Source organism: Salvia miltiorrhiza, chromosome 3 (assembly GCF_028751815.1).
Source record: "Salvia miltiorrhiza cultivar Shanhuang (shh) chromosome 3, IMPLAD_Smil_shh, whole genome shotgun sequence".
NCBI lineage: Eukaryota > Viridiplantae > Streptophyta > Magnoliopsida > Lamiales > Lamiaceae > Salvia > Salvia miltiorrhiza.
The window spans coordinates 1501056-1525246 of NC_080389.1; the positions used below are offsets into that span (position 1 = coordinate 1501056).

Sequence of the window (24191 nt, forward strand, 5' to 3'; positions counted from 1 at the left end):
GATGAGATAGGTGGAAGAAAAGGTGCTGGGATCTGATGCAGTTGAAGAAACGGTTACACTTATCCAACAAATTCAACAACTGTTCAAGAAGGATCAAGATCGATAGAAATTTTATGCAGACACTCGTCGATTTGAGTTAAATTTTTGAAACTGGGGGACAGAGATTTCCTTAAAGCTCTACATTCTAAAAGAATGCACAGATTCGATAAGAAAGGAAGATTGAAGCCCACATCTAAAGAACCATGTAACACTTTAGAAAAGATAGGTCTTGTTGCATATAAAGTAGCTCTACCCCCGAGTTTCAGTAGTGCTCATTATGTATTCCATGTAACACAACTAAGAAAATACGTGTTCAACCTCAAACACGTAATTCATCAGGATGAGATAATACTTAGCCAGACTAGATCTATGAAAAGAGAACAGAAATTATCTTGAATTGAAAGACATAGGATTTAAGGAATCAGTCAATCGCATTGATGTGTTTCTTGTGGAGATATTACGGGCAACATAAAGCAACATGAGAGCTTGAAGACAAGAAACACCTAAAGTTGTTCAACTAGGTACGCAAATTTCGAGGACGAAATTTTTTTTAAGGGGGAGAGGATGTAACACCCAGCATTTTCACCACAGTATATATATTATTAATATTGTTTTCTATGATTTTAAAGAAGAAAGAGAAGTCTCAATTTTTATGCAAAACCTGAACTTAGTTATTTAACGAGCAGATTATATCGAGATTTTTTTTAAAATCATAGAAGCCCGAGTATTTCATGATTTTAAGGTTGATAGGATTTTATGCAAAAAGCCCAACAATTATGGATAAATGGGCCAAAAGTTGTGTAAGAGTAGAAAGCCCAATAGTTATTTTGGGCTGGAGTAGTCGAGCCCAAGTTATTATATATGAATTCAGTTTTAAGATGAATCCCAATAAGCCTTTTAACTGGGCTAAGAGTTTTATTATAAAAAGACGCCCAATAATATTATTGTTTGGGCTAGTAATTTTGTTTTATAACCAAAGCCCAATGTTATATATATGAATTCAGTTCAGATGGGCCAATGGTTATCACTTGGGCCAAGAGGCTGATGTAATAATATAAAGCCCAATGCCTCATAGTTATATTAGAGAATCAGTTATTTTTCTAATGAGCTTTAGTTAGCAGTTAAAATTCATTAGAACAAATTAGCTCCTTGAATGAACACGTAGAGCTTGATACTACACGTATCTTCCAACTTTACACTCAGCTCTCAATTTTACACTCAGCCAAATCCCTCAAACCGACTCAAACGAGTATAAATACGATGAGTTACCATAAATCTTATTTTTCCCCATTCTGCAAACTCCAAACAGTAAAGTAAATATCCATCCCAAAAGCATAAATCATCCCCAGCAGTCATCACAGCAAACAAGCAGGTAGTATTCTTCCTTCAACTCAGTAATCACTCATAGATGGTAATCAAGAATAGCAGAGATAACATCAATTTTCTTTAACATCTACAGAATACATCTAGTTACAACAGTTTATAAATCAATAATAATCCAAACAGAAGGCTGAGTCTTATAAAAACAAAGTCTTGGGCTGTAGATGTGTAGTAGCCCGCTCTTTTAATTATGATTAAAACTAGTAAATGCAATTTTTATAAATGAATCCAGTTTATGGTCCTGATTTTTTTTATCAGAGACGGAGTTATTATTTTAGCTTTATACTTTTGTAACGCATGAGAAAAACACGATGAGGATTATTGAGCTATTCAATAATTATTATTTCCAAGTTATAACTGACTTAGCAAAGTCATGTTATTTATTAATCGAAAAACAGAAGCAGTTATATTTTATTAGTGCTACTTGAAGTCGAGAATTATTCCGACTGCAACGCAGATTAAATCTACGGATTTAATCTGGATATTAAATGGCTTGTGAAGTGAATTAAATCTACGTATTTAATTTATACACGAATAATGAGCAGAAGCCAGTATTTGATTGCAAACACGCGATTAAATAGCAGATGCACTGAGTAACCAAGACACGAAGATTTATTATTATTTACAATTAGGACATCACACTATACACGCATTATTACCACCGCCGTTTTCCATCAGCCATTTCCGCTACTTGGAAGAGTAGCCTTTTGATTTTCACATTTGCTAGAATTTTATTTTATTGTGGAACGACTTTAGTCATTGATTGCACCAGAAGATCATACATTCAACTCTCAAATCATCTCTAGATTGGGCCAACTCCACTATCTAATTATATAATCACCACCAACTCCACTCAATTGGCACAAACGTTCCACCACGAAAGAGAGAGTTTTAAAAAAACAAAATGTTGCAAAGCAAGATAAAAGAAAAGGAAAAGTGTGCACTACAATCCTTTGCCCACCACCTTTTGCTTTCCTCCACTACATTCTCCCCACCATCTTCGATTCTTGAAGGCTACTAGCCAACACTTCTTCAAGCAAACAATTCAGCAGCAACCTTCCTCCATTCACCTCCATTCATTCCTTCTCTCATACACTAAGCACCAGAAAGGGAGATGAAGAGAAGTTAATTCCTGCTGCCAACTGCCAAGTATCGAGAGTTCCTTCCCCATTGAATTCATTATCAACAACAGCAGCTACCAACACAAAATACTCAAGGTAATTTGATATCCCAAATATTCAATTCAGTTTGCATCCATATCTAGCATATCACAGTTCATCTACATCAAATAGCCTAGATATTTCGTACAATAGAAAGTATAAACTTCACAAACAGGCTGCACTCTAGAACAACAAACTATGAGAGTTTTTCCCAGACCATTACCAACTGAACATGAACCGAGATAATTGAGTAAGAAAAAGACTTAGCTTTGAGAGAAAGGGCCGACTGCCCGATGACGACGACGATGGTCGGAACAGGGCGAACTCGCCCAACCTCATCGGGACCCCAAACAGCAGCAACGATCCAAGGACAGCAGCGGATCAGCGGGCATTCACCTGCCGCCGGGAGGAACGTAGCAGCAACGACGCAGACCGGTTTTGAGCAGCAGAAATCGATCGATTATTAAGGGAGAAAATCAGTTTGAACTTCAGGGAAAGAGTTAGGGCTTTGCTTCCCTTTCATGGTTGAGACGAGAGGAGAGGCGTGTACGACCATCGCCGGCTGACTCGCCGGATTCGAGACAAGGGCGTGACAGCGGTGGCACCCGCCTCGGCTGAGGCCGGATCGAGAGGGAGAGATAGGGAGAGGACCGAAGAGAGTATCTAAATTGAGAGAAGATGAGAGGCGTCGGGAAGAACTGTGGCGACGACCGACTGGCTCGCCGGATCCTTCGCGGGTCTTAGGCGGCGGCGGCAGATCGCGTGAGATGGGAGATGTGCGTCTGTGTGTGTGTTTCTTTGAGAAAAGAGAGAGCAAGCGGCTCCTTTAGAAAAGAGAGAGGCGTGCCAGAGAGAAGGACCGAATGGAGGAAATAAGGAAGTGTTGGGCTAAATTTGTTTGGGCTTGCCATTTTATTTGGCTATTGGGCCGAAAATGTAGAAGGAAAGAGTGAATGGGCTTAAGTTGTTGGGCCAGTCTTTTATTTAATTGGCCCTTCTCATTATTTCTATTGGGCTTGAATTAATTTAAGGAGTTGGGCTGATGCATATATTTATGATGGGTTATTATTCTAATCCCATTTATATTTTATTGGGCCAGTTTAATTCATCACTTGGGCCGAGTTTTATTTAATTTTAAGCTCAGAATAATTCATTCTATTCTTGGGCTAATTTTAAATTATGGACTGAAATTTTATTTAGTTGGGCTTTACATGATTTATTTATTTGAGCCCAACAGACCTTATTTTAATATCGGCCTTATTATTTTATTTCTTTGGGCCGAGGCTTATTTAATTGCAGCTGGGCCTTGCGTACTTATTTAACTTAGCCCAGCTATTCATTATTTATTCATTGGGCCAAGATTTATTTAATTACTTAAGCCAATGAATTATTTCGATTGGGCTTTCGTACTATTTATTCAGGCCCACTTCTACTTAATTAATTATCAGGCTGCCTTGTTGAGCCTCTTAATTATTGAGCTTATATTATTGTTTCCTTAAGGTCAAATTATTATTTTGAGCTGCCATTATTTATTTGAGTTAAGCTACTCTTTTTATTTAATTAATTGGCTAATCTCTTTTGAGCCTATTAATTATTTGAGATTATATTAGTAATTATGTTTCTATCGAAAAGCCCGATAATTTCTACAAGGTCACACTTTCTTTTAAAGCCGAGTTAGTCATTTTTTTCAATCAAGTACAAATGCGAGGTTTATTTCACGACTAGAATATTCCGATGAGGAAGGAAGAATCACAGTTTTATTCGACCGCGCTAGACGAGAATTAGCTAAATCTATTAATGAGGATTAATAGTAGAATTCCCAATTATCGCTCAAAAGATTAGTTCATGCATACCAGATTCATGCATAGTTAATTACGCTTTCTCATTAATTGAGAATTTTCCTCGAGGCAATGTCTTATTTTACATTCTCATGATTAAGGTCAAGCGCGAGAGTAAGAACTATTCAAGAAGTCACAGTACCTTAGCAAAACTTTGCTATCAGGTGGGCAATTTCTTACGCGTAAATAAAATGCTATGCAAGTGTTATGCTTTAAAATGCAAATTGGATCTTCAAGTGTGATATGCTTTATTACGCTTATTTACGCTTGAATGTTTTACGCTGATAAGTTTATGCTTATATTTGATGCTTGCGTCTGTTGGGGGAGGCCTCCCTCAACAGTACGATGCCGTGTCCGCTGAGGAGGGCCTTCCTCACGGCGCGATGCCCGTGTCCGCTGAGAGAGGCCTCTCTCGCGGCGCGATGCCAGTATGCCAGTATGCCAGTGTTACAGCGTCTATTGGGGGAGGCCTCCCTCAATAGTACGATGCCGTGACCGCTGAGGGAGGCCCCCTTCACGGCGCGATGCCCGTGTTCGTTGGGGAAGGCCTTCTCCACGACACGATGCGTGTTTATGATTGTTAATGATGAAGAATGCCCTTATGCTATTTATGAATTTGGAAATGTTTAATGAGCAAAGGATATGAAAGAAACTCATGCCTCTTATGCGATATTGTGAAATTGTTAATGATGTTATGTTATATGCTTGGCACTGCCCACTGAGTACTCTTGTACTCAGCCCTTCGTATGTTTATGTTTGTGCAGGTTGAGTTGTGATGGGCGATGAAGTGTTGCTGAGTGGAGTTTTTGTTGAACTTAAAGTAGGCTCAGAAAGGATATATGTCTTCATACATGTATCTCAGTTATGCATTCCGCTGTAAACACTGATTATTTCAGTTACACCTTCCGTTGCAAACTCTGATAATGTTTTAGCCAAGCCCCTAACGATGCCTTTTTCCTTTTAAGGAATATAACGCGTATACAAGTTCTTTGAGTACCCTTTTTATGCGACCTATGCCTTTTTCCTTTTTAAGGAATATTTCACGCGTATTCAAGTCCTTTGAGTATTCTTTTATGCGCCCCTTTCTCAACCCGCTTCTTAATTTCCCTTCCCCAGTCATGGTTTTCCCGGATTAATTATCCTTAATTAAGGCCGGTCGTGACAGAGTGGTATCAGAGCAGTTCGTTTGCTCTGAGCCTAAGAGTTTATTTAAGCCAAACTTAGAATGGATCACTAAAGTGTCTAGAGTTCAATCGACAAAGCTCAGCACTTCATCGCATCACACTCAACGAAGCAGAATGGTATGCTCTTCCAAGCTTGAGTTAATGTTCACAAAAAGTGAGAATTATCGTAATAGCAAAGTTAGTAACTGGCAATAGCTTTGTTATGTTGTTATTGAATGAAATGATTTACGCAAGTGCGATTAAGTATGCCTATGGAATGAATCCCTATGAACATAGAGCTATTAAGATATGAGATCACCACTAATACAGAACATAGAAGCAAACATAGAAGAAATTAGATTGTATCTTTTGGTGGCTATAGTGAAGGCAGCAAGATAAGTGATACGTATAGAATAATTCTTAAGCTCATGATTTTATAGCCGCTATAAATCTCCATGACTTATGCCTAAGTATCCAGTTTAGATGATGTGATATTATATGCTTAAGAATTGTTATGACTCATGGATTTGAGATGCTAAGGACCCTTAAAGCTTACTACATCAATGTTGTCATTGGAGTTATGACTTGTTTACAAGTTAGAATAAGTTGACCTTTACAAGAATTCTTTTGAGGTTTGTATTAGATTATGCTAGAGTGTACTAATTGACATATCCCTGCTATCAGAATGCCGCCTAAGAGAGGACGCCCTGCGAGAAACAATAACAATCGCAGAAACCGTAACGATGTACCAGAAGAACCACAAGATGCTCAAGGACATAACCCATCCCCTCCGCCCCCAACTAGGAGAGTCGAATAACTCTTTTTAAGGCAGAACCCACCTACGTTTGACGGAACGAGTGAACCGGCTGAAGCTGAGATTTGGGTGCGTGCAATGGAACGCATTTTCAACTTCCTACGTTGTACTGATGAGGAGCGCCTATCTTGCGTCTCTTTCCAACTAACAGGATCGGCTGACTTCTGGTGGGAAGCACGACGAAAAGTTCTGACACCTGAACAATGGGCAAGTTATACTTGGGAAGATTTTAAGACAGGATTATATGATAAATATATTCCGAAAAGCTATAGGAAGAAGAAAGAAGCTGAGTTCTACGAGTTGAAGCAAGAAAAGAAATCTGTGGTTGAATACGACAAGGAATTCTGCAACCTGTCGAGGTTTGCTCCACAACAAGTGGACACAGAGGAGAAGATGGCAGAGAAATTTTGTGCCGGACTGCGGTACGAAATCAGGATGGCCCTAGCAAGCCACGGAGGACTCTCATACACGGAGTCTCTAAACAGGGCACTTGACATTGAAGCTGCAATGCCGTCAGACAAGTCAGCCCCACTGTTGATCTCAACGTCAAAGGATCCACCAACAGCTTCGCATACCCTCAAAGGGAAGCGCAAGTGGGACAACAATGAAGACAATATCAATCCGATTAATAAGCGAGTATGGCAAGAATATGAACGGGCCGAACAGTTTATTCAACCAAGGCACGAGGCACAGACTAAACTCGAGTCAACTGGGGGTAGCCAAAGTCAGAGAGGAATTTCACCTTGCCCAAATTGCGGTAAGATGCATAGGAGTGTCTGTCGGGCTGGAACTAACGGTTGTTACAATTGTGGCCGAAAAGGTCACTACTCCACGCAATGCCCCAACAGATAACGAGGTTCAGCAATTGAGAACACCCGCACCCCTTGCCAACAATACGTAGACACTTGCGAAATCAGCCTCAATCACATCAGTGAAAATCTTATGGAGACACCGCAGACAAGAGAAGCTACGTGGGAACTTGAAGACAAGATGAAGGAAAAATACCCCGAACTGTTTTAGCAGAGATATGCAAATTTCGGGACGAAATTTTTGTTAAGAGGGGTAGTATGTAGTAGCCCGCTCTTTTAATTATGATTAAAACTAGTAAATGCAATTTTTATAAATGAATCCAGTTTATGGTCCTGATTTTTTTTATCAGAGACGGAGTTATTATTTTAGCTTTATACTTTTGTAACGCATGAGAAAAACACGATGAGGATTATTGAGCTATTCAATAATTATTATTTCCAAGTTATAACTGACTTAGCAAAGTCATGTTATTTATTAATCGAAAAACAGAAGCAGTTATATTTTATTAGTGCTATTTGAAGTCGAGAATTATTCCGACTGCAACGCAGATTAAATCTACGGATTTAATCTGGATATTAAATGGCTTGTGAAGTGAATTAAATCTACGTATTTAATTTATACACGAATAATGAGCAGAAGCCAGTATTTGATTGCAAACACGCGATTAAATAGCAGATGCACTGAGTAACCAAGACACGAAGATTTATTATTATTTACAATTAGGACATCACACTATACACGCATTATTACCACCGCCGTTTTCCATCAGCCATTTCCGCTACTTGGAAGAGTAGCCTTTTGATTTTCACATTTGCTAGAATTTTATTTTATTGTGGAACGACTTTAGTCATTGATTGCACCAGAAGATCATACATTCAACTCTCAAATCATCTCTAGATTGGGCCAACTCCACTATCTAATTATATAATCACCACCAACTCCACTCAATTGGCACAAACGTTCCACCACGAAAGAGAGAGTTTTAAAAAAACAAAATGTTGCAAAGCAAGATAAAAGAAAAGGAAAAGTGTGCACTACAATCCTTTGCCCACCACCTTTTGCTTTCCTCCACTACATTCTCCCCACCATCTTCGATTCTTGAAGGCTACTAGCCAACACTTCTTCAAGCAAACAATTCAGCAGCAACCTTCCTCCATTCACCTCCATTCATTCCTTCTCTCATACACTAAGCACCAGAAAGGGAGATGAAGAGAAGTTAATTCCTGCTGCCAACTGCCAAGTATCGAGAGTTCCTTCCCCATTGAATTCATTATCAACAACAGCAGCTACCAACACAAAATACTCAAGGTAATTTGATATCCCAAATATTCAATTCAGTTTGCATCCATATCTAGCATATCACAGTTCATCTACATCAAATAGCCTAGATATTTCGTACAATAGAAAGTATAAACTTCACAAACAGGCTGCACTCTAGAACAACAAACTATGAGAGTTTTTCCCAGACCATTACCAACTGAACATGAACCGAGATAATTGAGTAAGAAAAAGACTTAGCTTTGAGAGAAAGGGCCGACTGCCCGATGACGACGACGATGGTCGGAACAGGGCGAACTCGCCCAACCTCATCGGGACCCCAAACAGCAGCAACGATCCAAGGACAGCAGCGGATCAGCGGGCATTCACCTGCCGCCGGGAGGAACGTAGCAGCAACGACGCAGACCGGTTTTGAGCAGCAGAAATCGATCGATTATTAAGGGAGAAAATCAGTTTGAACTTCAGGGAAAGAGTTAGGGCTTTGCTTCCCTTTCATGGTTGAGACGAGAGGAGAGGCGTGTACGACCATCGCCGGCTGACTCGCCGGATTCGAGACAAGGGCGTGACAGCGGTGGCACCCGCCTCGGCTGAGGCCGGATCGAGAGGGAGAGATAGGGAGAGGACCGAAGAGAGTATCTAAATTGAGAGAAGATGAGAGGCGTCGGGAAGAACTGTGGCGACGACCGACTGGCTCGCCGGATCCTTCGCGGGTCTTAGGCGGCGGCGGCAGATCGCGTGAGATGGGAGATGTGCGTCTGTGTGTGTGTTTCTTTGAGAAAAGAGAGAGCAAGCGGCTCCTTTAGAAAAGAGAGAGGCGTGCCAGAGAGAAGGACCGAATGGAGGAAATAAGGAAGTGTTGGGCTAAATTTGTTTGGGCTTGCCATTTTATTTGGCTATTGGGCCGAAAATGTAGAAGGAAAGAGTGAATGGGCTTAAGTTGTTGGGCCAGTCTTTTATTTAATTGGCCCTTCTCATTATTTCTATTGGGCTTGAATTAATTTAAGGAGTTGGGCTGATGCATATATTTATGATGGGTTATTATTCTAATCCCATTTATATTTTATTGGGCCAGTTTAATTCATCACTTGGGCCGAGTTTTATTTAATTTTAAGCTCAGAATAATTCATTCTATTCTTGGGCTAATTTTAAATTATGGACTGAAATTTTATTTAGTTGGGCTTTACATGATTTATTTATTTGAGCCCAACAGACCTTATTTTAATATCGGCCTTATTATTTTATTTCTTTGGGCCGAGGCTTATTTAATTGCAGCTGGGCCTTGCGTACTTATTTAACTTAGCCCAGCTATTCATTATTTATTCATTGGGCCAAGATTTATTTAATTACTTAAGCCAATGAATTATTTCGATTGGGCTTTCGTACTATTTATTCAGGCCCACTTCTACTTAATTAATTATCAGGCTGCCTTGTTGAGCCTCTTAATTATTGAGCTTATATTATTGTTTCCTTAAGGTCAAATTATTATTTTGAGCTGCCATTATTTATTTGAGTTAAGCTACTCTTTTTATTTAATTAATTGGCTAATCTCTTTTGAGCCTATTAATTATTTGAGATTATATTAGTAATTATGTTTCTATCGAAAAGCCCGATAATTTCTACAAGGTCACACTTCGTTTAAAGCCGAGTTAGTCATTTTTTTCAATCAAGTACAAATGCGAGGTTTATTTCACGACTAGAATATTCCGATGAGGAAGGAAGAATCACAGTTTTATTCGACCGCGCTAGACGAGAATTAGCTAAATCTATTAATGAGGATTAATAGTAGAATTCCCAATTATCGCTCAAAAGATTAGTTCATGCATACCAGATTCATGCATAGTTAATTACGCTTTCTCATTAATTGAGAATTTTCCTCGAGGCAATGTCTTATTTTACATTCTCATGATTAAGGTCAAGCGCGAGAGTAAGAACTATTCAAGAAGTCACAGTACCTTAGCAAAACTTTGCTATCAGGTGGGCAATTTCTTACGCGTAAATAAAATGCTATGCAAGTGTTATGCTTTAAAATGCAAATTGGATCTTCAAGTGTGATATGCTTTATTACGCTTATTTACGCTTGAATGTTTTACGCTGATAAGTTTATGCTTATATTTGATGCTTGCGTCTGTTGGGGGAGGCCTCCCTCAACAGTACGATGCCGTGTCCGCTGAGGAGGGCCTTCCTCACGGCGCGATGCCCGTGTCCGCTGAGAGAGGCCTCTCTCGCGGCGCGATGCCAGTATGCCAGTATGCCAGTGTTACAGCGTCTATTGGGGGAGGCCTCCCTCAATAGTACGATGCCGTGACCGCTGAGGGAGGCCCCCTTCACGGCGCGATGCCCGTGTTCGTTGGGGAAGGCCTTCTCCACGACACGATGCGTGTTTATGATTGTTAATGATGAAGAATGCCCTTATGCTATTTATGAATTTGGAAATGTTTAATGAGCAAAGGATATGAAAGAAACTCATGCCTCTTATGCGATATTGTGAAATTGTTAATGATGTTATGTTATATGCTTGGCACTGCCCACTGAGTACTCTTGTACTCAGCCCTTCGTATGTTTATGTTTGTGCAGGTTGAGTTGTGATGGGCGATGAAGTGTTGCTGAGTGGAGTTTTTGTTGAACTTAAAGTAGGCTCAGAAAGGATATATGTCTTCATACATGTATCTCAGTTATGCATTCCGCTGTAAACACTGATTATTTCAGTTACACCTTCCGTTGCAAACTCTGATAATGTTTTAGCCAAGCCCCTAACGATGCCTTTTTCCTTTTAAGGAATATAACGCGTATACAAGTTCTTTGAGTACCCTTTTTATGCGACCTATGCCTTTTTCCTTTTTAAGGAATATTTCACGCGTATTCAAGTCCTTTGAGTATTCTTTTATGCGCCCCTTTCTCAACCCGCTTCTTAATTTCCCTTCCCCAGTCATGGTTTTCCCGGATTAATTATCCTTAATTAAGGCCGGTCGTGACAGAGTGGTATCAGAGCAGTTCGTTTGCTCTGAGCCTAAGAGTTTATTTAAGCCAAACTTAGAATGGATCACTAAAGTGTCTAGAGTTCAATCGACAAAGCTCAGCACTTCATCGCATCACACTCAACGAAGCAGAATGGTATGCTCTTCCAAGCTTGAGTTAATGTTCACAAAAAGTGAGAATTATCGTAATAGCAAAGTTAGTAACTGGCAATAGCTTTGTTATGTTGTTATTGAATGAAATGATTTACGCAAGTGCGATTAAGTATGCCTATGGAATGAATCCCTATGAACATAGAGCTATTAAGATATGAGATCACCACTAATACAGAACATAGAAGCAAACATAGAAGAAATTAGATTGTATCTTTTGGTGGCTATAGTGAAGGCAGCAAGATAAGTGATACGTATAGAATAATTCTTAAGCTCATGATTTTATAGCCGCTATAAATCTCCATGACTTATGCCTAAGTATCCAGTTTAGATGATGTGATATTATATGCTTAAGAATTGTTATGACTCATGGATTTGAGATGCTAAGGACCCTTAAAGCTTACTACATCAATGTTGTCATTGGAGTTATGACTTGTTTACAAGTTAGAATAAGTTGACCTTTACAAGAATTCTTTTGAGGTTTGTATTAGATTATGCTAGAGTGTACTAATTGACATATCCCTGCTATCAGAATGCCGCCTAAGAGAGGACGCCCTGCGAGAAACAATAACAATCGCAGAAACCGTAACGATGTACCAGAAGAACCACAAGATGCTCAAGGACATAACCCATCCCCTCCGCCCCCAACTAGGAGAGTCGAATAACTCTTTTTAAGGCAGAACCCACCTACGTTTGACGGAACGAGTGAACCGGCTGAAGCTGAGATTTGGGTGCGTGCAATGGAACGCATTTTCAACTTCCTACGTTGTACTGATGAGGAGCGCCTATCTTGCGTCTCTTTCCAACTAACAGGATCGGCTGACTTCTGGTGGGAAGCACGACGAAAAGTTCTGACACCTGAACAATGGGCAAGTTATACTTGGGAAGATTTTAAGACAGGATTATATGATAAATATATTCCGAAAAGCTATAGGAAGAAGAAAGAAGCTGAGTTCTACGAGTTGAAGCAAGAAAAGAAATCTGTGGTTGAATACGACAAGGAATTCTGCAACCTGTCGAGGTTTGCTCCACAACAAGTGGACACAGAGGAGAAGATGGCAGAGAAATTTTGTGCCGGACTGCGGTACGAAATCAGGATGGCCCTAGCAAGCCACGGAGGACTCTCATACACGGAGTCTCTAAACAGGGCACTTGACATTGAAGCTGCAATGCCGTCAGACAAGTCAGCCCCACTGTTGATCTCAACGTCAAAGGATCCACCAACAGCTTCGCATACCCTCAAAGGGAAGCGCAAGTGGGACAACAATGAAGACAATATCAATCCGATTAATAAGCGAGTATGGCAAGAATATGAACGGGCCGAACAGTTTATTCAACCAAGGCACGAGGCACAGACTAAACTCGAGTCAACTGGGGGTAGCCAAAGTCAGAGAGGAATTTCACCTTGCCCAAATTGCGGTAAGATGCATAGGAGTGTCTGTCGGGCTGGAACTAACGGTTGTTACAATTGTGGCCGAAAAGGTCACTACTCCACGCAATGCCCCAACAGATAACGAGGTTCAGCAATTGAGAACACCCGCACCCCTTGCCAACAATACGTAGACACTTGCGAAATCAGCCTCAATCACATCAGTGAAAATCTTATGGAGACACCGCAGACAAGAGAAGCTACGTGGGAACTTGAAGACAAGATGAAGGAAAAATACCCCGAACTGTTTTAGCAGAGATATGCAAATTTCGGGACGAAATTTTTGTTAAGAGGGGTAGTATGTAGTAGCCCGCTCTTTTAATTATGATTAAAACTAGTAAATGCAATTTTTATAAATGAATCCAGTTTATGGTCCTGATTTTTTTTATCAGAGACGGAGTTATTATTTTAGCTTTATACTTTTGTAACGCATGAGAAAAACACGATGAGGATTATTGAGCTATTCAATAATTATTATTTCCAAGTTATAACTGACTTAGCAAAGTCATGTTATTTATTAATCGAAAACAGAAGCAGTTATATTTTATTAGTGCTACTTGAAGTCGAGAATTATTCCGACTGCAACGCAGATTAAATCTACGGATTTAATCTGGATATTAAATGGCTTGTGAAGTGAATTAAATCTACGTATTTAATTTATACACGAATAATGAGCAGAAGCCAGTATTTGATTGCAAACACGCGATTAAATAGCAGATGCACTGAGTAACCAAGACACGAAGATTTATTATTATTTACAATTAGGACATCACACTATACACGCATTATTACCACCGCCGTTTTCCATCAGCCATTTCCGCTACTTGGAAGAGTAGCCTTTTGATTTTCACATTTGCTAGAATTTTATTTTATTGTGGAACGACTTTAGTCATTGATTGCACCAGAAGATCATACATTCAACTCTCAAATCATCTCTAGATTGGGCCAACTCCACTATCTAATTATATAATCACCACCAACTCCACTCAATTGGCACAAACGTTCCACCACGAAAGAGAGAGTTTTAAAAAAACAAAATGTTGCAAAGCAAGATAAAAGAAAAGGAAAAGTGTGCACTACAATCCTTTGCCCACCACCTTTTGCTTTCCTCCACTACATTCTCCCCACCATCTTCGATTCTTGAAGGCTACTAGCCAACACTTCTTCAAGCAAACAATTCAGCAGCAACCTTCCTCCATTCACCTCCATTCATTCCTTCTCTCATACACTAAGCACCAGAAAGGGAGATGAAGAGAAGTTAATTCCTGCTGCCAACTGCCAAGTATCGAGAGTTCCTTCCCCATTGAATTCATTATCAACAACAGCAGCTACCAACACAAAATACTCAAGGTAATTTGATATCCCAAATATTCAATTCAGTTTGCATCCATATCTAGCATATCACAGTTCATCTACATCAAATAGCCTAGATATTTCGTACAATAGAAAGTATAAACTTCACAAACAGGCTGCACTCTAGAACAACAAACTATGAGAGTTTTTCCCAGACCATTACCAACTGAACATGAACCGAGATAATTGAGTAAGAAAAAGACTTAGCTTTGAGAGAAAGGGCCGACTGCCCGATGACGACGACGATGGTCGGAACAGGGCGAACTCGCCCAACCTCATCGGGACCCCAAACAGCAGCAACGATCCAAGGACAGCAGCGGATCAGCGGGCATTCACCTGCCGCCGGGAGGAACGTAGCAGCAACGACGCAGACCGGTTTTGAGCAGCAGAAATCGATCGATTATTAAGGGAGAAAATCAGTTTGAACTTCAGGGAAAGAGTTAGGGCTTTGCTTCCCTTTCATGGTTGAGACGAGAGGAGAGGCGTGTACGACCATCGCCGGCTGACTCGCCGGATTCGAGACAAGGGCGTGACAGCGGTGGCACCCGCCTCGGCTGAGGCCGGATCGAGAGGGAGAGATAGGGAGAGGACCGAAGAGAGTATCTAAATTGAGAGAAGATGAGAGGCGTCGGGAAGAACTGTAGTGACCCGCTCTTTTATATATTTTAAATCCAGTAATGAGTGTTTATTTTTGTTCATCAGTGAATGAAAACGGTTATTATCCTGATATGAATTCAGCTTATGATCCTGAATTTATATTGTTAAAGCAGTCAATGATATTATTTCAGAGTTATAACTGACTTAGCAAAGTCACGTTATTTATTTAAGCGAGATGGAATTTGATTTTATTTTTACTCAGGTCGTGACTTATTTCCGACTCAAGAAGTTAATTAAATCTGCGGATTTAATTTAGATATCAGAACGACGAACGAATTAAATCTACGGATTTAATTAAGATTCATTTTATAACCTATCTATTTTAGCGAGAAATCACATGTCAAAGTACGAGATTTATGAAAATAAACAGTATCAAGCATATACGAGCACACGATTCATATTACAGATGCATAAAGAATACAAGTCATAAGGATTTGTTCCTAGTTACAATACAACTTTTACTCTTACTACATAGCTAGTGCAATCATCACTCACTTCCTATTTCCTACTCACTACCTGCTAACAAGGGAGGAAAAGATAGAGATATGAAATGTGTGGCACACCAGCAGTCTCCAATCCCCTCCAATTCCACTTACTCCTACCTTCCCCACCACTACACTCCTACCTCCCCCACCACTACACTCAAGTCTTCACCAATGAATTATTAGTATCAACCCCAGCCAACAAACAGCTCTCAATCTCACTTCATTTCACCGAAAAATATCGAAGAGCAGCCCCAATTCATTCTGCTAAGATCTCAAGGTAAGGCTTGGCCTCAATATTCATCTCTTTTCATCAAGTTCACCTGCATTAACAGAAGACCAATTCATTTCAGTCATTTCACAAGCTATTCGAACTTCAACAGCCACCCATCAGCTCGAAAACATTCAAGGTATTCTACTATCTTGAATATTCAATTCAGTTCACATCCATGCTTAGCATAATCACAGTTCATCTACACGATATAGTCAAGATATGATGTACAATAGAGAATTACTTTACAAGAAGGAATTATATGCTTCACTTTCACTGCACTCTAGAATAGCATTCATGAGAACTTAGCTTTTTAGGAGGGAAGGGTCGACTGCCCTGTTACCATCAAGTCAGTAGGTTGACGGCGAACTTCGTTGATTTCAGTCGCAGCGGTGGCAGACCTTCGACTGCAAGGAGATCAGGCGGAGGCAGGCTGCTCTGTTCGTCAAGGTGGAGGAGCCTTCCTCCGATGGCCCTGAAACAGCGAGAAAGGGACAGCGAACCACCTACTGCTGAACGAGAAAAGAAGACGGACGGCGAAACAGCAGCGGTAGTTGACGCCGACGCCGGACGGAGCTGGCGGAAGCTGAACGGCTAGGGAAAGAGCAGCCGATCGGAGTGGAGAGGAAAAGGCCAGTCGGATTTTTGTTGAGATGAAGGTCGGAGCTTGAAACTTCAGGGGATGAGTTAGGGCTTTCTTTGTTTTCCTTTCACGGTAGAGACGAAGATAGAAAAGGCCACGACCGGCGCCGATTGTTTCGCCGGATTCCAGATGGAGGTGCGACAGCGGCGATTTGAGAAAGGAAGAAGTTAGGGCTCGGTTCCTAATTTCAATTGGGCATGCTTGAGTTTGATTTGAGTAAAGAGAGGGCAGGGCCGTTGAACTTGGCCGGATTATCAGGAGCTGCGACGCCGGCAACCTCGTCGGAGCCGTGAATCGAGAGAGAGAGCTCGATTGGATTTTCAGCGAGAGAGAGAAGAAGGAAGAGGAGCGATTTCTGTGAGTGGAGATTAGAGAGAGAGTCCGATAGTTTGTGGAGAAAGAGAGAGAGTTGGGCTCTCAAATTTTACTTAAGTTTATTTCCTTTGCTTGGGCCATTCTTTTATTTTGGAATGGGCTGCTTCTTTTTCTTTATGGGCCGATTTTGGAGTATTTTTTTTGATGGGCTGTTTGTTATCCCATTAATTTGGGCCCAGAACCATATCCCTTAATTTCACATGGGCTAGCATATATTGGGCTTTCCCTTTTAATTTATTGTGGGCTGAATTATTTTAAGTTGGGCTCGATTAATTTAAGGATTTGGGCTGATGCATATTTTATGATGGGCTATTATTCTAATCCCATTATTATTTCGTTGGGCCAGTTTAATTCATTTTGGGCCTCTTCATTTAATTATTTGGGCCTCTACATATTATTTAATTTAGCCCAGATAAATTTTCATTTTATATCTTGGGCTTTAGTTTAATTCTATGGGATGTTGTTTTATTTGGGCCACTTTTATTGATCTAAGCCAGAGTATCTTTTATTTAGTTGGGCCGAGTTCATTTCAGGAATTGGGCTTTGTCTTTTAATTCTTTGGGCTGCTGTACCATATCAGCTGGGCTGAGTTTTATTAAATTTTAAGCTCAGAATAATTCATTCTATTCTTGGGCTAATTTTAAATTATGGACTGGAATTTTATTTAGTTGGGCCTTACATGATTTATTTATTTGAGCCCAACTATTCATTATTTAATCATTTGGGCCAAGAATTATTTAATTACTAAGCCCAATGAATTATTTCAATTGGACCTTTCAATTTAGCTATCCAGGCCCACTTTCTGCTTAATTAATTATTGGGCTACCTTATGTTGAGCCTTTTAATTATTCGAACTCATAACACTTCAAATTTTCATTATTAAGCCCGATTAATTATGAGTTTATAAAGCGAATAAGCTGAAGTATTTAATTATTTTCTATCTACCACATAGAGCGGGATTATTTAATCAGTGGAGTATAACATCCTGAAGAGAATAGATTAATTTTAGTTAATTATACGGCTTCATGAGACGAGACTTAGCTTTTTGTTAAATCCGATAGCCTGGATTAACAATAGAAATTCCCTAATTATTATTTCAGAATAATAATTCATGCATAAGGATCATGCATCATTAATTCCGTATTCTCATTTGAGGATTTTCATCGAGCAATATCTTAAGTACATTCTCGTAATAAAGGTCAAGGTCGGGAATAACAAGCGATTAAGAGCCACTACACCACAGCAAGAGTTGCTATCAGGTGGGCATTACTTTCATATATATCAAATGAGTTTAAATGTTACGTTCAAGCAAGTTATTTCATGACTAAATTAATTGAAGTTATTTCAAATATTGTCTTGCCATAAAATGTTTCAATTTCAGTATGATATCTATCTGATGTGGCTTTTATCATGTAATCGAATTCGGGTCTTGAGCAGTTGATAGCTATCCTGCCAGGGCTAGTGTACACCAGTGACCGTGAGTCATCTAGCGGGTTGGCCGGTCAAGTGACCGTGAGAGGTGGCCACCTCTCCGGCACAAAGTTCCAGATATGATAGATTACAAGAGAACTTAGACTGCAGTCGAACTTTAAGAATCACAAATGAATTTAGTAAGCTTGGGCCTTTTAGCGAAAAACTCCCTTGCTGTACTGGTTATGATGGCATGACAATTTACAGTTTTGAAGCATGTATTTTATACTTAGGCATACGTGCCCACTGAGTACTTTTGTACTCAAGCCCTGCATATATTTCTAAATGTGCAGGTTGAGCAGCTGCCGATGGTGATGAAGTGACGAACGGGATTCTTTTGTCTTATTATGTATTAATGAACTCTAGGGTTACATGTCTTCATACATGTAATCAGAACCTTATTCCGCTGCGTACTCAGAAGTTTTATGCTACTTTGGATAAGTCGGAGTTATCCGAACTTACTAGTTATTTGAGTCTATACGACTAAAACTCTGTTATATTATAAATATCCATGTTGTTAATAATGATGAAATACGATCCTTTCTTGTTTGATTATTCCCCTTTCTACCCCGCTTCTAATCTCCCTCCATTAGTCACGGTTTCCCGGCTTAATTATCCTTAATTATGACCGGTCGTGACAGAGTGGTATCAGAGCAGTTCATTTGCTCTGAACCCTAGAGTTAACCAATTTTTCTAGTATGATAACTAGTATGAAATAGTCAGTCGACAAAAGCTCAGCACTTCATCACATCGTCATGCTCAGCAAGAAAGAAGGTGGTAATGATTTTAAAACATTGAGAAGTTCACGTTTTATATGAATGTACTGATGCTTACATTCAAGTTTATGCATTATTGATTGATTAGATATCTCAATGAACTTAGATGCGTTAAGAATGCATGATCACTGTTACGAGAAGAACAATAGAAGCTAGAAACTCAGTTATATTTCACTATAGCCATGGTGAAGAGCTGAGAAAGAGGAAGAGAATCCAATGAAAGCAGTGCAAGCAGAGTGCCACGCACGAATCACTGAAGCAGGCATAGTTCTTCATTCAGGTTGTTCACGCGAGACGGAACACCTAATCGACTATTGCCTTATTCAATGATAATTTAAGTATGATATTGCTTATAGCGATGAGTGTGACTTATGTAATCAGTTAGCTAATCCCTAATAAGTTGAGAATCACTTCTAGCCTCGATTATCACTAGTTATGGCATGAAGAGAACCTTTATGATTTATGTTCAACCTTTAGAGTTAGACTCGCATCGGGTCATAACGCTTTGTTTAATGATGACATAGTATTGCGACTAGAACTTTCAGCTTGCAATTCCTGATATACGGAACCTTTTACACTACCTATTACATTACACGGGACATGGTTGAGAACCCTTATTGATTATGATCACGTGCTACGAATCCGAAAGACGAGATGTGACATGGATACTAGCAGTTACCAACCATTATGATTGACAAAAGAAAAATCTATGCAAATGCATAAAATGGGATAAATTCCCAAGGATGGTTGCAAGTTTAATAAGAGCTTGAAATGTCGGCAACGGTTCGACGATGGGGTTAAAGGATTGAGATTCTAACGAGACCCTAAGAGTATACTCAAGTTAAGTATACATACCTTACTCTATCAAAGACATCGCCCCAATTACAACATCTCGGATTAGACGATCAACATAGTGACCAGAATGAAGGCGTTGACTAAAGTCGTTCCATGACTTAGTATTATGTGTAGCGATCCATACTAAATAAGATGCTCAGAGAAGCAAAATCTATTTCATTATGAAAGATGTCATGATTCAGAAGGTCCTTCGCAAGGGCACGTTAGTGTTTCAATTTACATGGTCACATTTCAAGTGTTATGAGAATGAACGCTCAATGCTAGAAGTAACATATTAAGATCGTTTAGATTGTTGAGTAAGTTTGAATACTGTTGAAAGGTCTTACTTCGCTCATAGAAGATTTTAGGAAATGATGTTGATTATAGAAAATAGACTTCAATCTTGAGAATCTCTAGAACATTCTCAATGATAGATTTTAGATATTAAAAAAAATGGAGATTTTATAACAGAGGTACCTTTTGCAGCTAGTGATCAAGAATTACCAAGTTCGGAAAAGTATTTCCGAGTGACTGAGAAGTAGTTGTGTCGGACCTGGCCAGTCCACATGGCCAAAATCTCAGTAGTCGTCATATATGGGTCTTTAAACCTATATATTTTAAACCTTCATCTGAAAAGCCAAACGGGTTCAGACTATTAGGTCATTTCGTTTCGACCTTTCAGTCAATTCATTTCTATCCTATGGTTATTCATTTTCAATTGTTTGGCAAATTATTGAAACACTTTGCCTAATTGCCATTTGTGATTTGAATCATTGCGATCTACTAGCTGTTGGTAGATTTTCTGTGACCCAAGGACAAACAGATACTCATCAGATTAAATCAGTCAAACACGTATGCTTCAACCCAAGGGTCAAGCACGTAATGCATACAGACAATCTCTTGTGCATTTAGTAGGACCTTATTTGTGTATTTCGAAAACGATGATCATTTCGATACTTTTGTATGCCCCTATGTTGGCTTAGTTATTTTGACTAGTATTAGTACGGAAACGCTGGTTAATAGGGCATTTTGGAACTGAGCTCTTTCATGATGAATTTGCAAGATAGTCAGTTCATCATGTATAATGCTTGGATAGATCACCATATCTATATTCAAATGTTGATGAAATAGTCCTCATTGATACTAATTTCCCATGTCTATGTAGTGACCCTATCAGCCTTTTGTGACAAGTCACTTCCGCTATGTTATTTATATACCTTTATGAGAAAAAGTACGAGCGAAATTCGGGAATTAAGAAAGCAATTTACAGAATTGATGATATGCATCTGTGTATTACATTGGTGACTATATGTCGACTCATCGGAATGCCAACAAAGCAAATGCGTCCGAGAGAAGGGGAAATAAATTCCCTGAGATGGTGGAAAAGGCCCAGTACCAGGGCTAAAACAAAACATGGCCTCACCACCCATACAACTAGAACATAGAATAGAAGAACTATTCCTATGACAAAGTCCACTTGTCTTCAGTGGGACAAGAGATCCGGACAAGCTGAGACATGTGTACGAAAGATGGAGCGCATTTTCAGCTTTTTCGCTGCAATGACCAAGAGCGCCTAACTTGCGTGCCCTTTTTAGCTGACTGGGTCAGCTGATTTCTGGTGGGAAGCAAGGATGAAAACGATGTCAGCAGAGCAGTTAGAAAACCTAACTTGAGAACAATTCAAAGCCGGTATATATGACAAGTATATACCCAAGAGCTACCGCAAGAAAAATGAGGCTGAATTTTACAATCTGAAACAAGGAAAGATGTCGGTAACTCAATACGACAGGATGTTCTGCGATATGTCTAGATATGCGCCGGAACAAGTTGACACAGATGAGAAGATGGCTGAAGAGTTTTGTGCCGGTCTGAGACACGAGATTAGGATGGCTTTGGCAAGCCACGGAGGATTGTCCTACACTGAGTCGCTCAGCCGAGCGTTAGACATTGAGGCAGCTATGCCAGGAGAAAGACTTGCAATTGTACCTGCGCCAGCATCTCCACATGATCAAAGTTATAATCAGAATTTCAAGGGAAAGAGGAGATGGGACAACAGTAACCCGAACCAAGGCGAGAAGAGGCCATGGCAAGGACGGGTCTTCCAGTCACAGGGCTATGGAAGCCAGGGCGCACCGAAACAGATGGAAACTAACCAACAGAGGGCCCCATCTTGCCCCAAATGTAACAAAAGTCATGTGGGAATCTGTAAGGCCGGTAGTGATAGTTGCTATATCTGCAACCAGAAGGGGCACTATGCAAATCGGTGCCCGAATAAGCAACACGGAACGGGTTCAAGGCCAAACCCACCTAACCAGGCTCCGCATCTGCGAGCAATCCAAGCTCTGCCCCAACCATACCCAAGGCAGCAACCATAGTATCAGCAGCCACAGCAGCACCAACAGCTACCGTACCAACCACAACCTCAACAACCGTATCAGCGACAACAGAAACAACATGAAAAGCCTCGTCATGCTAGAGCCTATGCTATGAGGCAGAAGCAGCCCGAGAACAACCAGGGAAACCTGACAGGTATGGGCATGCTACTCAATACTCCTGTTGTACTTTTATTTGATACGGGCGCATCGCATACTTTCATTTCAAGTACATGTGTCGACACCTTAAAACTTAAGATGGAAAGAGCTGACCAGGAGTTGAGTATATCATCACCTATAGGAGGGATGACGATAGTCAAACATGTGTGCTTGAACTTAGAATTGAACATAGGATCACTCAAGATGATGGTGCACAACTCATATGTTATACCGATGGGAGGCGTGGACATAATTCTAGGAATGGACTGGCTGGCTGAGAATTACGCCACCATCCTATGTAATGAAAGACGGATATCGTTTCGACCCCAGGAAGAGAGCCTTCACATTTCCACGGAATTAGTATGGGGAGAAGAAAGATGATCATCTCCGCCCTACAAGCAACGAAAATGATGAATAAGGGATACCCAGCTTATCTTGTATACTTGCACGGAGAACTGGAAACTGAAAGAAGCATAGAAGATGTAGCAATTGTACGGGACTTTTCAGATGTATTTCCAGAGATTCTGTCAGGGCCACCACCGGACAGACCAATTGAGTTTACCATTGATTTGGAGCCGGGGCAGCTCCCATTTCGAATGCACCATACCGGATGGCTCCTAAAGAGTTGGAAGAACTCAAGATACAACTGCAAGAACTTTTGGAACTTGGATTTATTAGACCAAGTGTATCACCTTGGGGTGCACCCGTACTTTTCGTGAAGAAAAAGGATGGCACATTGCGAATGTGCATAGACTATAGGGAACTGAACAAAGTGACACTGAAGAACAAATATCCTTTACCAAGGATAGATGACCTCTTCGACCAGCTCAAGGGAGCAAGCGTGTTCTCGAAGATTGATTTGCGGTCTGGTTATCACCAGCTGAAGATTCGACCAGAAGACGTACCTAAGACGGCATTTCGAACTAGGTATGGCCACTACGAATTTGTAGTTGTGCCATTCGGGCTAACTAATGCGCCAGCCGTGTTCATGGACCTCATGAATCGAGTATTCCATCCGTACTTAGACAAATTTGTCTTGGTATTCTTAGATGACATCCTGATCTACTCGAAGAACGAGAAAGACCATGAGGAACATCTGAGAATTGTCCTAGAAACGTTGAGGACAGAGCGCCTTTATGCCAAATTCAGCAAGTGTGAGTTTTGGCTCAGCGAAGTCACGTTTTTAGGACATATTGTGTCATCAGAAGGGATTAAAGTGGACCCTGAGAAAGTGCAAGCGGTGCGCGAATGGAGATCGCCTACTAACCCTAATGAGATAAGAAGTTTCTTAGGATTGGCAGGTTACTATCGGAGGTTTATGGAAGGATTTTCCAAAATTGCAAGGCCAATGACGCAACTACTCAGGAAGGGAATAAAATTTTCTTGGACAGAGGAGTGCGAGAAGAGTTTTCAAGAACTCAAGAAAAAGTTAACTACGGCACCAGTGTTAGCAGTCCCAACAGCTGACAAGGAATACGTGGTCTACACAGATGCGTCCAAAAATGGACTTGGCTGCGTGCTGATGCAAGAAGGAAGAGTGATAGCATATGCGTCACGACAACTTAGGTCACATGAACTGAATTACCCGACTCATGATCTGGAGTTAGCTGCAGTGGTGCATGCGCTGAAGATTTGGAAACACCACCTATATGGAGTTAGGTGTGAGATATTCACAGACCACAAAAGCCTGAAGTATTTTTTTTGAGAAAAAGGACCTTAACATGAGACAAAGGAGGTGGCTTGAACTAGTGAAGGATTATGAC

General features: G+C 40.3%; 2 long non-coding RNA genes across 2 annotated transcripts; both read left to right on the forward strand.

Annotated features, from left to right (window-relative positions):
• The first annotated feature begins 4293 nt into the window (after positions 1-4293).
• LOC131017105 (uncharacterized) lies at positions 4294-5413 on the forward strand. Its single transcript, XR_009099422.1, has 2 exons — positions 4294-4581; positions 5182-5413. It is a non-coding gene; the product is annotated as an uncharacterized LOC131017105 (long non-coding RNA).
• Positions 5414-10062: 4649 nt separating this feature from the next.
• LOC131017106 (uncharacterized) lies at positions 10063-11288 on the forward strand. Its single transcript, XR_009099423.1, has 2 exons — positions 10063-10456; positions 11057-11288. It is a non-coding gene; the product is annotated as an uncharacterized LOC131017106 (long non-coding RNA).
• Positions 11289-24191: the final 12903 nt, after the last annotated feature.